The 14,922-nt window shown below is 39.8% G+C and overlaps 1 long non-coding RNA gene across 1 annotated transcript in view; it reads left to right on the top strand.

Moving 5' to 3' along the window:
- Positions 1 to 309: 309 nt before the first annotated feature.
- LOC103663641 overlaps positions 310 to 14,922 on the top strand; it is a 132,632-nt gene continuing 118,019 nt past the window's right edge. The window contains exon 1 of the long non-coding RNA XR_568831.1: positions 310 to 437. This is a non-coding gene — a long non-coding RNA (uncharacterized LOC103663641). The remainder of the gene's footprint in view (positions 438 to 14,922) is intronic.

Here is a 14,922-nt window from a genome sequence, read left to right as displayed (position 1 = left end):
TTTTTCTTTGTCACTCTGATTTATCAAGCTATTTATAAGCTAGAGATTGTCAAATAATAATACTTTCTACAATGTGCCTGATTTTACCTGTCATTTTAAGGAATTTGTAGTCTGCAACCTGATTTGAGTTGACATTTTCATACCTCCAGCAAAGTGTAAGACTGACAGGAATCAGCTTGGTGAGCTTCCTGTTATGCTCAGCAACTGTCCTTTAAAGGATGATACCTTGACAATTCAGGATGCCTCTGCTTTTCCTTTCCAGACGTTAATGAGGATCTCTATAAAAATATGATCTTATTTTACCCCTCCTTCTATCTAAACTTGAAATTTATTTCTACCTCAGTAGCTTTCTTTTCTTTCCTCAGGAACTTGGAGATTGGACCGAAATGCATTTGCCAGTCGAATTTGAGACCGTGGGACTGCGCTGTGAGATACAGGTAGGCCCCTATGCTGGGACTTGATTATGTCCACCGTGGAGCATGTACTTCCAGAGTGAGAGAGCAGTCCTGGAACCTCCAGGCTCATCTCTTTTTACAGCTAGCTGTTGCTGATACGAGTCTACTTAACAGCCTATCAGAGCTGCAAATTGCAAAGAGAATTAACTTTTTGACTTTTTAATCTCCTGAAGTAGCATCACAAGGTATTCTTCATTCTTTGAAATTCAATGTTTGAGGTCTTTCAAGTTGTTGTAGTTAAGTTTGTGCCTCTGTGTTCATATTTGGAGTAATTTATGTCGCGTGGATGAATTTTAAGATTGAAGGCCTATACGTTTTTATCCTTTTTTTTGTTTTTACTGTTAATAGATCAGAAAAAACATTTGGAGATTTTATATACCAGTTTCAATATTGGTAGGAAGTAAAAAGGTGGTTACTTTATATGTAATTAAAGAGTCTTTATGAAGGGGTAATAGAGTAGACCCATGGGGTAGACATGGCGCTCTGTGTAAGGTCAAATGCAATTAACAAATCAGAGGCTTAATTCTCCCTGTTGAAAATCAGAGATACTTCTTTCTCCTTATTCTAACAGCATTTACTTGAGAAAATTTGTAAGTTGTTTCTCTGTGTGTTTGAAATGTATGTAAGTCTTTTAAAAAGCTTAACAAGATTCTTGCTCACTTAAAGACCCAGGAGTGTCTGGGAGCCATTTCTGTAACATGTAATCGTCAAGGAATATGGTGCCTCTATTTCCTAGTTTCCATGAGAGGGTCAAAGTCTAACTTCAGTTGGGTTCATTGTTCCAAGTTGCAATACTACATCCTGTCATAAAGATCCGAGAAGTTTATTTTTTCTTTGGGTAAAGGTAATTAGCAAACCCCTGGGCCTCCCCAAATACCGGGTGAATTTAGGATGAACTTATACATGACACATGGTGCTGTAAAGTCCTCTCACTTGAGGACCCGTTATTTTTCATCTTGAGAACATGTGTGTAATGGGTTATCTGCTTGGCTACATAAAAGGGTAAGGTTTTCTGCCCTCTTTGCCATTTCTTAGCAGACTGACTCTGCATAGCATATACTGGCTGGGTGTTTTATTTGATCACAAAACCTTTCTTTCAACATTTGTGAGAAGTTTTCTGGGTTGGCAGGAGATATTGGTTTTGATATATTTTTCCAATATGTATCTGCTATATTTGCATGTCCTATATAGGTTAATCCTCTGCGGAGTGCATTTTTATGTCAATGCTTTGGAATAGGGAAGTTCAGTTTCAGAGACCGTGAATTACTGAAGTTCATACAACTTATAAATGAGCAGAATTTGTAACTAGTTTTCTCTGGTTCCACAGTCCTTTACTGGATTGTACCTCATTTTTCACAAAAGGACCTATCACAATTATTTACTGTTGCCATACTGCATTCAATAACATTGACTTATTGTTGACTTGAGAATTATAAAGATTTACTTGCTCAGTTTATTCAGCTGACTGAGGGACCAGGTCTCTGAGTGAAGGCAAATTTGCTGCTGCTTGCAGTTTTCACAGAAGTCCTGCAAGAGAGGGTAACTCTCATTAGAGAGGGCTGTTCTGCAGATGGAGATGGAATAGCCATCATCTTATGAAGCACCTGCCTCAGGCCAGTCTTCCCAAGGTGTCCTGGCAAGGGAAGGTTGCTCACAATCAAGAAGGTTCCCACTGTCCTGGGGGTTCGAGTTCCTCCTGTTCATTCATACAAAGGCATCTTTGCCAGGCATCAGGGCCTCGCTCTTTCTCTGTTAGGAACCCGGTTTTGATACAGGAGTCCTGCTGAGGCTGTGAATTCAGTCTCCTTGAAGGTGTGCTGCCAGTACCATTAGAGCCGGAGCCTGATTTTTGCCACATTGGGGCCTTTAGAGAGTCTCAAATGCTGCCGTGAGCCTTGGTGACTTTCACAGTATGCCTTGAATGGGGCGGAAGATGCAAACCTGTCTTTTTCTTGTTGAAACTCTTAACACATTCAACCAAAGGCAGGTGATTCCACAGACCTTAGGATTTACACTGACCCCAACCTTTCAAATGCTTTCCCAACCTCATGTGCCAATGCTTCCCTTTTACCTATAACTTGTTCCAATCTACCAAGGGTTAGAATGTGTTACAGTTGTGATACTCCTGTAGCCAGCTCTGATGACCACCCCACCTACCAACAGCACTGCAGTCCTGATGGCCAGCTGACGTGTGGTCACTTACAACAACCAAGGATCCTAACCTGAGTAATCTCCCAACCTGGGGATTTACTGTAGGGCTCCCAGGACCAACTGTCTTCGTCTGAGTCCCCCCCAAAAGCAGAACTTGAGATAAAAGCTAGCTTGCAGATAAATTACTTGAGAATGTGATTTGAGAGACCTAGAGTTGTGGGACTTCGAAGAATAAATCAGGCAAGGAGGAAAAGCCTATCCTAAGTCATGTCATTGAGCTAGTTACTACTGTAGAAAATGGGCGCTCCGTTCTTTTGGGGACTCTTTGTAAAATGGTATAGATTTCGCTGTAGAATTTTCTCTTTGACACAGGAAAGAGGTTAATATTATCTGAGAGCCCCTCTATTGGTTATGTTTTGCTGCCATAACAAATGACCATGAACTAGCAGCTTAAAACAACACATTTATTATGTCCCAGTTCTATAGGTCAGAAATGAGGGTGTTGGCAGGGCTGTATTCTTTTCTGGGGATGAGAGAAGAATCCACTTCCTTATTCACTGAGGTTGCTGGCAGAATTTGGTTCTTTTTATTATTTTCAGAGGATCCAAGTTTCTTTTTTTTTAAATTATCTTTTTTATTATGTTAATCACCATACAGTACATCATTAGTTTTTGATGTAGTGCTCCATGGTTCATTATTCACGGATCCAAGTTTCTATCTGCTATCATTCCCTTAAACCCAGAATAATTTCCTTTAGTATTTCCTGCAGTGCAATTACACTGCCAGGAAATTGTCTTAGTTTTCTTTTATCTGGAATTATCTTTTTTTTTTAAATGTTATTTATTTATTTGAGAGGGAGAGAGCACAAGTAGAGTGGTAGGCTGAGGGAGAGGGAGAAGCAGGCTGCCCGCCCAGCAGGGAGCCCGATGCTATGTGGGGCTTGATCCCAGGACCCTGAGATCATGACCTGAGCCGAAGGCAGACGCTTAACTGACTGAGCCACCCAGGTGCCCCTGAAATTACCTTCAGTTTATCTTCATTCTTGAAGGAAAATATCCTGTATATCTAGCATAAAGTATCCTAGAATACTAATTTCATATTTAAAAAACTGTTCTATAAAGAACCACGAAGTTATTTCTCTCACTCTTGATGGTTTCTGCTGTGAAATCAGTCTTTAATTCAATTTGTGGTCCTCTATACATAACATGGTGTTTTTTTCTTACCACTTTCAAGAGTTTCTCCTTATCTTTGGCTTTTGTCATCTTGACTATGATGAGCCTCACCTCAGGTTCTCGGTTTTTGTTTTGCTTGTATGTTTCTTTAGTAGGTTCTTTTTGAAAATTTTTGTATTTCATCAAAATGGGAAATTTTCAACTGTTAAGTTGTCAATCATTTTTCTACCCCATTCTAGGTCTTTTCTCCTTATGGCATTTCAATTACCTGTATATTAGACCATTTGATATCATCTAATAAGTTGCCAAGACTCTGGAGTTTTGTTTTTGTTTTTCTCGACCTTTAATCTCTCTTTTCTTTGCCTTGGACAGTTTCCTCTTTCTTCACTGATATTTCTATTTGCCAAAAAAATGTTTTGTTTTACTTAATTAGTGATAGTTACAAGTGCCTTTTAAAAATCCTTGGATATTCATCTCTGGGTCAGACTTCACTTAACTTCTTTTTTGTGACAATGTGTTCTATTTCTTGGTTTTTATTATGTTTGCTAATTTTGGATTGTATTCAAGATATTATGAATGTGGAGATTCTGAATTATGTTATTTTTCTGTGATGAAGGTCCTTTCCTTTCTAAGCAGGCAGTTGGCTTGCTGGATTTGAACTACAGTCTCTGCTGCATGGGTACCACATATGGTCTGGATTCAGATCTTTTGTCTTTGATTCAGGTGCTTTGAGTCTGTTTTGCATTAAGCATTTTCAAGATCAGTTGGAGATACGGATAGAAGATATGAATCCCCAGTATGGATTTTACTACTTAAGAACTCCCACACTTTGTTCAGTGTTTCACATTGTCCAGCTTAACTTTTCTGACTCCCCAGGGCTCAAAGAGTGTGAAAATTACCTTCGAGCCCCTCTCACCACTGTGTGAACCATGTGGATTGCACTTAGATCCAGGCTAAAGGCCGTGAGTGATGAGGACCTACTTGTGGGGAGCACCATCTTCCCCACTCCAAGCGAGGATGTATTTTCTGTCAGACTGCTTATCCTCCAGTACCTTCAGATAATTGTTTTTATATGATGTCCAAGTGGTATTGCTATTTTCTGCAAAGGGATCCATCTGGTAGACTAAGTTTGTCCCACTTAGAAGTAAAAGTTCCAGTGTAATCTTGGCCAGGGCCATTAAGGACATAGTGGTCCTTCTTTGTCCCCTGTTTGCTTCTTTCTCAGAAAGAGGCAGTACTCTCATAGTACATGCAGAGAGAATGTTATTTGCAAAGGCCCTCAAGAAGGTAAAAATAAGGTAGACTCAAGGATGTTAAAAAACAAAAAAAAAAAAAACTCAGAACGGTTGTAGTGGAGAGTGTGAGGAAGAAGGTGAAATACGAGGTGGAGGGGCCTGGGGGACAGTGGGCAGGCTGTGATGGATCATGTACACTCTGTGTGTCAGATGTCTTCCACATACAGTATGTCCCCTGCTCTCTGCTCTGGAGGTCAACATGTATGCGTTGTATCAGTGGTTCCTGTGCTCCTGGTTTCTGGTTTTCCTCTGTAAGCAAGGATCTCAGACAATACACTGGAGAGAGGAAGGAGAGTGAAACCACCCTTCCTATGAAACCACCTTGACGTAGCTTTGTTCCATAGCTCATAATCCCTCCTTGTCTCAAAGAACCTTCCTCTACCTGATTCTTTGCTTTCAGTTCAGGGATAACAATGATCCTAGACATCTATACTGTCTGCAAAATCAAGCAAGCAGGACTGTTATGAGTATTATAGCACAGGGATTTAGTATAGTAATAAGGCCTCATACAATTGTTGGAGAAGCTGGGGAAATAATGGCCCAAAAGGGAGAGTTGGAGGATCAGGTATAAGTCATAAATTGGTCCGTCTGATGCCCTCGTGGACAAATCGGAGCTTGTCACGCAGTTGGGGAGGCAAGTCACGTTCAGGTGCTGGAATGGGGTTATGAAGGAGAGCTGGGGAAGTCTGCATCTAACGGTGGTTGGTGTTGATCAGATGGGTCAGTAGTTGGGAAGAAGAGCTGAATGTGTGGCAAAGACAAACTGGAACCTGGCCATACCCCTATACCCGTCCTTGACCACTCTAAAACCTATCATTGGATTTTAATGGCCAATGCTTCACTTGTGCCTTCTGCGTGTCAAAATGAATTTCCCTTCTGGCCAACTGAAATCCAGAACCATACAAAAAAGGAGATTCTGGAAAATGTGATTCTGGATGAGCCATACTGACAGAGTAAAATCCCACCACAGTATTTCATATGGTTTCCCCATATTACAGTCACAACCTAATAAATGAGCCATTTATAACATCTGCTTGAAGTGCTATTAATTTGACTGTGCCGTATCTTTCCTGTTAGAACCCCGGATGGTGTACCATTTAACTGGGCTTGGGTTTATCTTCAAGAAGATGGAAACCTGCTGAGATTCAAGCAGAACAGTAACAAAGCAGATTTGCATGTTGAAGGGTTATTTTAGATGAAACATATAAAGAATGAAACAGACCTGGGGTTTGTGGCAAAAAAGAGAATAATAAATATTCAGAGGCAAGGGGATCAAGACCAGTTAGAGGAGTTTCTTGAAATTATCCAGTGGTGATAGAGGAAAATATACAAATTAAAAGATACTGCTGTCAGGTAGAATAAGTGAATTTGAATGAGAGGAAGGAGAGAGGGAGAGATGTTTCTGTGCAGACTGATACACTAGATATCAACAAGGATATTCAGTTATTGCCACATAAAACAGAAACAGTAGTAAATACGAGCTTATGTGAAAAATGATGCTGTCATAAATTCTTCTGCTGGTGGTAGAAGAGAAAGGGAAACCTGACCACATTGGACATAACTTTGTTCTGGCCTTAAGGACTCTATCTCACTTGAACTCAATATCCTTGATAGAGTGTCCACCTCTAGGTTTCTTCCTGTCTTGTCCTTCGTGACTACCAACTTGGGGAGAAAGCTTGTGGAAGGCATTGTCATGGTGGTAAGGGAGGGCGCATCTGGGGGACATGTTGGTTTTCTCTGCAGGCTTTGGCTGAACTTGACTGCAGCCACTGCAGCAAGGCCCGGCCTTGCGTAACTTCTAACATACCCTTTTGGCACAAACAAGTCATGATGGCTGTCCTCACTGACTGTGTTCTTGAAGGCATTGTTGAACCTCCCAAGGCTGGCTACAACACCAGCTAATCAAGTATTTGGGTATTTTCTCCTTTCTCTCATCTAATGCCGCTTTTGACCATTGTTGTGATGAAAGGTCTTCTGTAGCCACCTATGGACATTTGAGAGATTCTGGGTTCTATTAATGGACGATCAGAGAGACTTTGTTTCAGTCTCGGATAGCCATCTATACAGACCCCTTTCTGTCCTTGCTGCTTTCACTTCTGTACCATATTGGAAGCAGTGAAGAGGTGTAATCCCAGCTTGAAAATTTGACCCATTTTTTTTCCTCGATACTAGGTCTCTTCACAAAGTCACAAGAATTAACATTCCTTTCTATCTTTCTTGGCCCCCCATATCTCTTTCCAATCCAAACCCCACAATTTCTGTCCTATTTTGTGTCAGATGGGAACTTTTCCTTTCATTATATTGTCCATATTACCTACCTATCATTTCAAAAGCAGTATTTATAATAGTATATTTATAAGACTCAATGAACCAAGTAACCTTTGAGCTTAGCTTATAAAGGAAAGTCTTTCTTCCTTGACATGGCCTAGTTGTCAAGACTACTAGAGAGCTACACTGGAGAAATTAAATTTGCAACCAAATCTGAGCAAACCTGTTCTTGTTCTAGGCTGTATTTGTATGAAAGCATGGAGGGTCCTTGGGTCAACAGCTGAGGTTTCCAAAAGGCAAGGGGAATTTTATATATAAAAATGAACAGAATTATATGTGAATTTGATACATAGAAAATGAACAGAATCAGCTGCCCATTCAGGATGTGATTGTGATCTGTCCTAGAGCATTACAAATCAAAAGCATGTGAGAATCTATAGAGAATTAGAGAGTTGAAATGATGGATAAATTTGGTCCTGTCTCTACAGGTATTTTGGGACCCACTTGTATAATTTTGAGAAAACACCCAATACTACATATTTTATTTAAATTTAAACACCTTTCTTTGCTGGATCCCGCCAAATACATCACTTTTAGCCTTGCTCCCCACCTCATATAAAATGGAAACCGAGGAGTTTTTACACTCTATTTTGATGTTGCCTGACACTTAGCTCTCTCCCTGGACTACAAGGAAGTTAAGAAAAAAACAAAGCTATGGAAGAAAAGGCAATAAATCTCCCAAGACAATGAATTAAAACATTTACTGAGGAAAAGATTGCTACATTTGGGGAAAAAAACAATCCCCATCTTTTTCAAAACTTTGATACGAAGGCTGATATGTTGAGGCAGGAAGTGTGCATTTCTCCTTTTGGAGTTTCCATTTACATGGCACACCAAGCAATCCGCCAGAGAAGATACCGAAAATAACACCTGATGCCGAAAACCTTAGCATTTAGATATTCTCCGTCTTCTCATCCACTTGGAAGTATTTTCTTGGTGACCTTTCATGATTCTTGAGGTTTAGTGGTTTTCTTGTCCTTTCTGAATTCAGTTCAGTTGAGTTGAAATATTTAAACCTGTCAGAAACACGTGTCCCTGAATACAGCTAAGGGAGAGAGGGAGGGTGGGGAAGGTCATTTTACTTGGGAAGAAATCAGGTGCTCTGGAGTATTAAAAATAATTACTATAAAGACTCTGGAAGACTTAATCTTTATTTTTCTGATGGATGCTAGCCAGGATTTCCAGTTTTTGAACGATTACTGAAAAATCAGGTTCCTCTATAACAATAGGTCTTGTGAGTTAAAGTGGGACCTCTGCTGCCTCAGAAAGGACCTCAGAAGGGAATAAAGAAAGACCTCGGTATCTTGGAGTTATTTGCTGAGCACAGTGCTACTCAAGGGCTAGTTCAGCACTGATAAGAGATGTTTTTTCCTGACCTCTTTGCCTAAGAGATCGCCTGCTTATGATTATAGCTTTCACTGGCTTGTCTTGAAGACATTATTTTTATCTCTATAATGCTTTGTCCCCAACTTCTAAAAAATACATGTAGATTTTCAAAATTAAGAAAACCTCAAGCAAGCTTAAACCCACTGTTTAATAAGAAGGGCACAGGACAATAAAAAAGCTTAAAGACGTTTAAGAGAAACTTTTGACAGGTAGCCGTAGTGAGCCACTTGGTACAGAAATAAACTGAAACGTTATTAAAATAAGACCACCTGGGTTTTACAACATTTTTCTTCAGGTTAGAGCATACACATTTTTCAATACACAGGACAGCCCCTTGTGCTGTGCTAGGATAAGAGATTAATGCCAACGGTGCGGTGATTGGTTGCAATCACTGTCAATATCGTTAAACTGGGTAAACCCTTTTCCAAATCCATGTGGCTTAACAAAAACACCCACAAAATATCATTCCATTGGATATGGTGAGAATAAGAGAGGATTGGAGAGAGGGTTGAATGTGTTCCTTTTCCTTCCTTTGCCATGTATCAGCCTTGGCACCTCTGTTTGGTGACCCACTTCATGGGGCAAGGGTGGCAGTAGCCTGCATGAAAGAATAGCACCATGGTATTCAGCAAGAAAGCAACACTTTAAATTCGGCTTATTTCACAGATAGGAATGTATTCACTTGTTCCTGTCTCTTGAATCACTTTTTCGTATTTGTAGGCATCCCCATTAATGACATCCCCATTAATTATGTTGAGATGCCGGAAGTAACTCCTCATTTTGAACTATGTGACAGGGAGAAAATATTTTAAAGTTCCAAAATGTGTCTTGGCTTTCAATTGCATGAGGCAGTTGAGGAACATTCTTGCCTTCATCGTGGACATTTTCTAACACAGGCCTGGAATTTTCAAAATACTAGTATCCTGGTGTTCTACCCCATGCTTGACACGGTGTAGCATCTATTCTTAGAAAGCGGAATTATCCCTTTACGGACAAAGGGAAAAATTGTCCCAGTGTGAAGAAAGTAAATCAATAGACATTCAGAGGCCAGGAGAGTGCCAGAGAGGCAGCTGCCTGGGGTGGAGGGAGTGTGTTCTGGACAGTTTTGATTAATCAGCAATTGAAAAGCCTACAGATTAGCAGTCCTGTGGAGATCGAAAACATCATCTGACTTACTATTAAAGCTAATTTGTATGTTAAGGAAATAATAATTACAAAGTTAACAGCCATTATCAACTTAATTAAATGTTTTTTTTTCTTTTCTTGGGACATTTTGCAAATTATTTATCCATTGGCACTGTGCTTGGCCAGTGACCCTTTCATTGTTGTTGTTTACTGTTGTTACAATAACAAGAATCCTAGACAAAGGCTTGCTTTGCTCTGAGGCAGAAGACCGTGTATTTTCTCCATTAGCAACTGTCCCTTATCCTTAAAGCATGCGGACGTGATGCCGTCCTTTATCGTCTGGCTGTGGAATGCGCTTCAGGGTAGCAGCTGGGCTGTTTATCAGCGATGTTGCCCTGGTGTGCTCGCTCGTCATTCTAACGCCAAATAGAGTCTCAGGTAAAGTGCTTCAGAGTCTTGTGATCAGAGGCACTTCCAGTTGCGTTAACCAGTGAAATACCCTCTTTCATGGCCTCTGGTTTCCTCACGGCTTTTACCGCTAATGGCTTCTGTGTCCTGCTCCGTGTTGGTGTATATTTGGGGATGTGCCAACTGCCACCAACTTCTGATTATCTCTAAAGTTTGTATGTTCAAATTTCCCAACATAAGGGATCTTCCTGGGTTAGACACGCGTGACATTATAGGGCAAATTTGCCATGCAAATCACTTCAGATGCCACTGGCCTTAAAGAGTTGGCTGCACGTGGGAGAGGCATATGTTCTACTCTGTCTTACTCTGTTCCACTCTGCTGTGGCTGGTTGGCTGGGTCACATGGTCTGTGAAGTAGCAGCTAAGGTGTAAAAAAAATGCATATACGGCATAAAAAGACTACTCCTTATTGTGCATGGAAATGTAAGATCATGCGCTCTAAATAACAGCTGCCACAGTGGACCTCTATGAGAGGTCAGAGGTTATACTATATATGAGGTTATGGAAAAAATACAGAGCTAAGAGAAGTTGGCTGTGCTTTTGTTACTGATATGCTTGATTTCACTCAAAGTCCTTTAGCACATAGTTTTCTCATCTGGAAGAGTTTGTTGTGGTCACACAATGGTACTATTTTTTTTTTCTTTTTTTCAAACAGAATCTGTGTGAGGATAGTATTAGAGATCAATGTAAAGCTCCTAATACCGTTCTTGGCACAAATGAGGTCCTCAGTATATTGGTATCGTTGGGGTAGTTCGTCTTCTACCTCCAGGCAAGATTGCAGGCTGCACGGATTAATGACTTTCCACAGGCAACACACAGACACAGCCATGCCCTTTGACGTTCTCGCATTTCTACTGGCTTGTTGTTAATGTTTTATCACTAATCATTTCTCTTTCTTCCCTGTTTCCTAGGCCAGGTCTTTAGGTCTCTAGCTAAGTTATGTACCTCTCCCTATAAATGACACATCACTGGGGTAAAGAAGAAGGGCTCTGTGGAGCGCTTGAGGGCACAAAAGCACTTTTAAGTATGTCCTCGAATAGGAGTGGTAAAACAAGCTAGTGTGTGATGGGGAAATAGATCATGAACCCTCTGTTTATCCCTCTAGTATTGATTAATACTTGCCAAATGCTAGATGCTAGGGGCCCATTAATACAGTAATGTGTAATCTGTTATTTTAATGTGAAATCTTACTGGATTGTGATACAAAGAGTCCTCAGCCTAGCCTAAAAGAGAACTGGCTTATTGATTAATGAGTATTTCTGGCTCATCATTCTTATACGTGGTCCCCAACAGGGACTCATCACTAGGAATTCACAAATTGAGATTTCTACAGCAGAGAGTATACTGTGAGAGATGTGTGCTATCTCTTCTCATAAGCCACAAGAAAAAAAATTGAGCATTAAATGTGCTCATATGACAAACAAGAAAATACGGAATTTAAAAATAAAGAGCCATGTACAGCAAGTGCTAACTTGGATATTTTTACATTTTGAGGACTACCAATAATTCATGTAAATGGACATGTTTTTATTCTAATAATTGATGCTTCCACTTTCAGGGGTTTAGTCTTCTTTAAAAAGGATATAACTAAAGCCTGAGCAATTAGTCAGCATATTTATCCAAGCATTACAGGGCTTTAGAATATGTTAAGAATCAACACAATTGAACTTTGAGATATTACTGCCTCCTTTAAAAATAAACTATTTTTTGAAATATGCCCAGGGAAACCTTTGTTAAAGCAATTCCACTGCTTATCTGGGAGAAGTACATTTTGGGTGTGATATCAAAGTTTGAGTTGTTTTTACTTATTAAAATGGAAAATGGATTCAAATCTCAGTTTGCATCAAATAATCCAATATGTTTCGTTTAGCTAGGACTGAGATTTACATCAGTGAGAACATATTTGAAAGGAGTGATTTTGATTAGGCCCCAAGAGGAAAAGCACTTCAGAATCTGTGTGTGTGTGTATGTGTGTGTGTGTGTGTGTGTGTGTGTGTGTTACACTTAGATTTGCATTTGTATTTATATTAAAATTTACAGGCTCCAATATTCTTGTTTCTTAAAGTGCAAGTGATTCCATAATCATGGGAACTCTCTTTTCACATAGGAATTAGAAACCAGTAGTCAGAGCCACATAAAAAGTAGAGGCAATCATTTCACTTTTGGAGCTCTGGACAAGGTAAAGGCACCAGATGGAGAAATAAAGTGTCATTGTCAGCAACCACACATAACACTGTTCCCTGGCTCTTCTAGATGACAATTTAAAAGGCTGGAAGAATTCTCTAAATAATGAAGGCTACTTATCCCTTCATCTCATTTAGAAATCCTTATTCTGTTTGTGTCCAGCAATTGTGTTCATCCTTGAAAACCTTTTTTTTTTTTTTATCAAAGCCATCACCACTGAATTGATACTTGAATAGAACAACTGTTATACAGAAGATATGATATTGAGAAATGGGCTCTGAACTCATACAACTTAAAATTTCGCTCAAAAGAGAAGATGGGTAGCATTGACATTAATTAGGAATAGTAGCTACTAATGACTGAACAGGTGGGTTTGACAGTTAGGTGCTAAATGTCATTAAAGACATCAGGAAGGTTGTGTCTTCTCCCTTATTCCCTCCTTACCTCCCTTTCTTCTCTAATGGGACTTGAGTTTTCTCTAAAGAACTTTCTAATCTGCTGTCTGGCCACCACTATCCCTGGAAGTGGGTGAAGGAAAGTAGGTGGTAGTGAATGGGGAGTGGGGAACTGGGGGAATCCTCATTATGCATTATGCAGATTTTCACATATTCCTCCTCTTGTCATTTGTGGACCAGTCTCACGCTCACCTATGTCCTTTGTTCCTGAATCTGGAGCCTTCGTAGTTGAATTTTCCAGATCCATATCTCATCATTTCCTTGAGGAGTTGAGAAGAGAGAGTTTCGTCTTATTTTGTAGTGAATGAGGGGATCTTGAGTCTCAGTAGGCTTTCAGATAATAATTACTACCAGCCCTACGTGTCATCTTGGCTGCCGTATGCCTATTGATTGTAAATACTACACTCCTCTGGGATTCCATAGGATGAATCCATTTGCTTCTCCTGTGCATCTGTCGACAGCACAATTTCACCTAAGTCAATTGTTCTGTTCATTTTCCATCTTGTAGAATTTTGGTGCCCTCTTATGTGCTGTCACCTATTCTCTAGTTCTTTTTTTTTCCTTTTGGTTTTATACTTTCAGTTCCTTTGCTCTAATTTTAGTGAAGTTTCTGAATTAAGCAGAGATAATAATTGAGATACAATTTACTGTGTTTAACAGAGTACCTCTGGTAGTTTTCACTGGACTTGATGCAAGTGTCTGCGTGGCTTCCAAGGAATTAGGTCTGGATTGCAATATTAAAATGTTGGAGTTGTGCTTCCTGTCTTGTGCTACATATTTCCCTTGTCTTCTTGAAAATTAAATTTTCAGAGAATGGCTTCCTAAATGTCCCCAAGGCACTCCCAAGTAGGGTCCTCCCAATTGGCTGTTGATGAGACTTAAATTGCCATTCTTTGCTGTCTTAAATGTCATCCTCATGTCCGAATAGACCAGTTCCTTGATGCCAAATGTCAGGAAAGGAGTCTTTTTTGTGTTATCCACTCCGTTCAGTTAAAGTCACAAAATGGCATAGAAATTTACTTTCTGGCCGGTTGCCCTCGTGTTGTAAGGTGTCAGTAGAATTGGGAAGGTGAAACTAGTTCCTTCGATAGCAACTAGCTTGGTGGAGATGTAGGTAATGCAGTGAGAATAATAAAAATAAAGTTAGGTTCCCACAGTTGCTGGAATCATTCAATTTACCTAAGTTCTTTTTTACTTTGTTACACAGTAATACATTCTTTAGTCTATTTCTAAACAATCATTCTGTGAAGTCATTTAGGATCTTTTTTTAATGTTTTGTTTATTACTAAAATAAAATTTTGCGTGCATTTCTTAGTGATAGAATAAAGCTACGCTGGTGTGTGAGCTAGCCCAAAGTGCATTATTCAAGTCTTTTTTTCTACCCTTTCCTGCTTCCTTGTTGACATTACTGGGCTTCTTGGGTAGAAGGAGATCCTGTCTACATTGTATATGCCTTTCCTTTCTTTCAAAGGCAGGCATTAAGCTGTATACAATGCATGTATAATGAACTGTCACAGAGGCTCATAATTCAAGATATTTGTGGGGCATTGGTGGGGGGAGCAGTGTTTTTAGTGTTAGTGATGTGAACAAACTCAAAGTGAAAAATACTCTAGAAGGCTCTTAGGAAAAGGAGTAGGTAGGGGGTCAGTAAGAACATTCTTACCGCAAGGAGGTGTAGTTCAGCTACTCTTTGAGTTCAAGGGCTGTGTTTAATATATCCTTGTATTCCTTAAAACCTTGAACATGATAGATGTTCAGTAAATTGTTGTTAAAGAAGTGAAAGATGAGAACTGTCAGTGAGGTGTAGATCGTGTCTGTCAGAGCCTCTTCCTGAGCCCAGCCTATGGGAACTCAGACAAGGATGATAGTTTGGGGTTCTCTCCCAGCATTGGACACAAGATTT

The sequence above is a fragment of the Ursus maritimus genome, unplaced genomic scaffold (assembly GCF_017311325.1).
Source record: "Ursus maritimus isolate PB19 unplaced genomic scaffold, ASM1731132v1 scaffold_5, whole genome shotgun sequence".
In the NCBI taxonomy this organism is placed as follows: Eukaryota; Metazoa; Chordata; class Mammalia; order Carnivora; family Ursidae; genus Ursus; species Ursus maritimus.
This window is presented reverse-complemented; position numbering and strand designations above follow the sequence as displayed.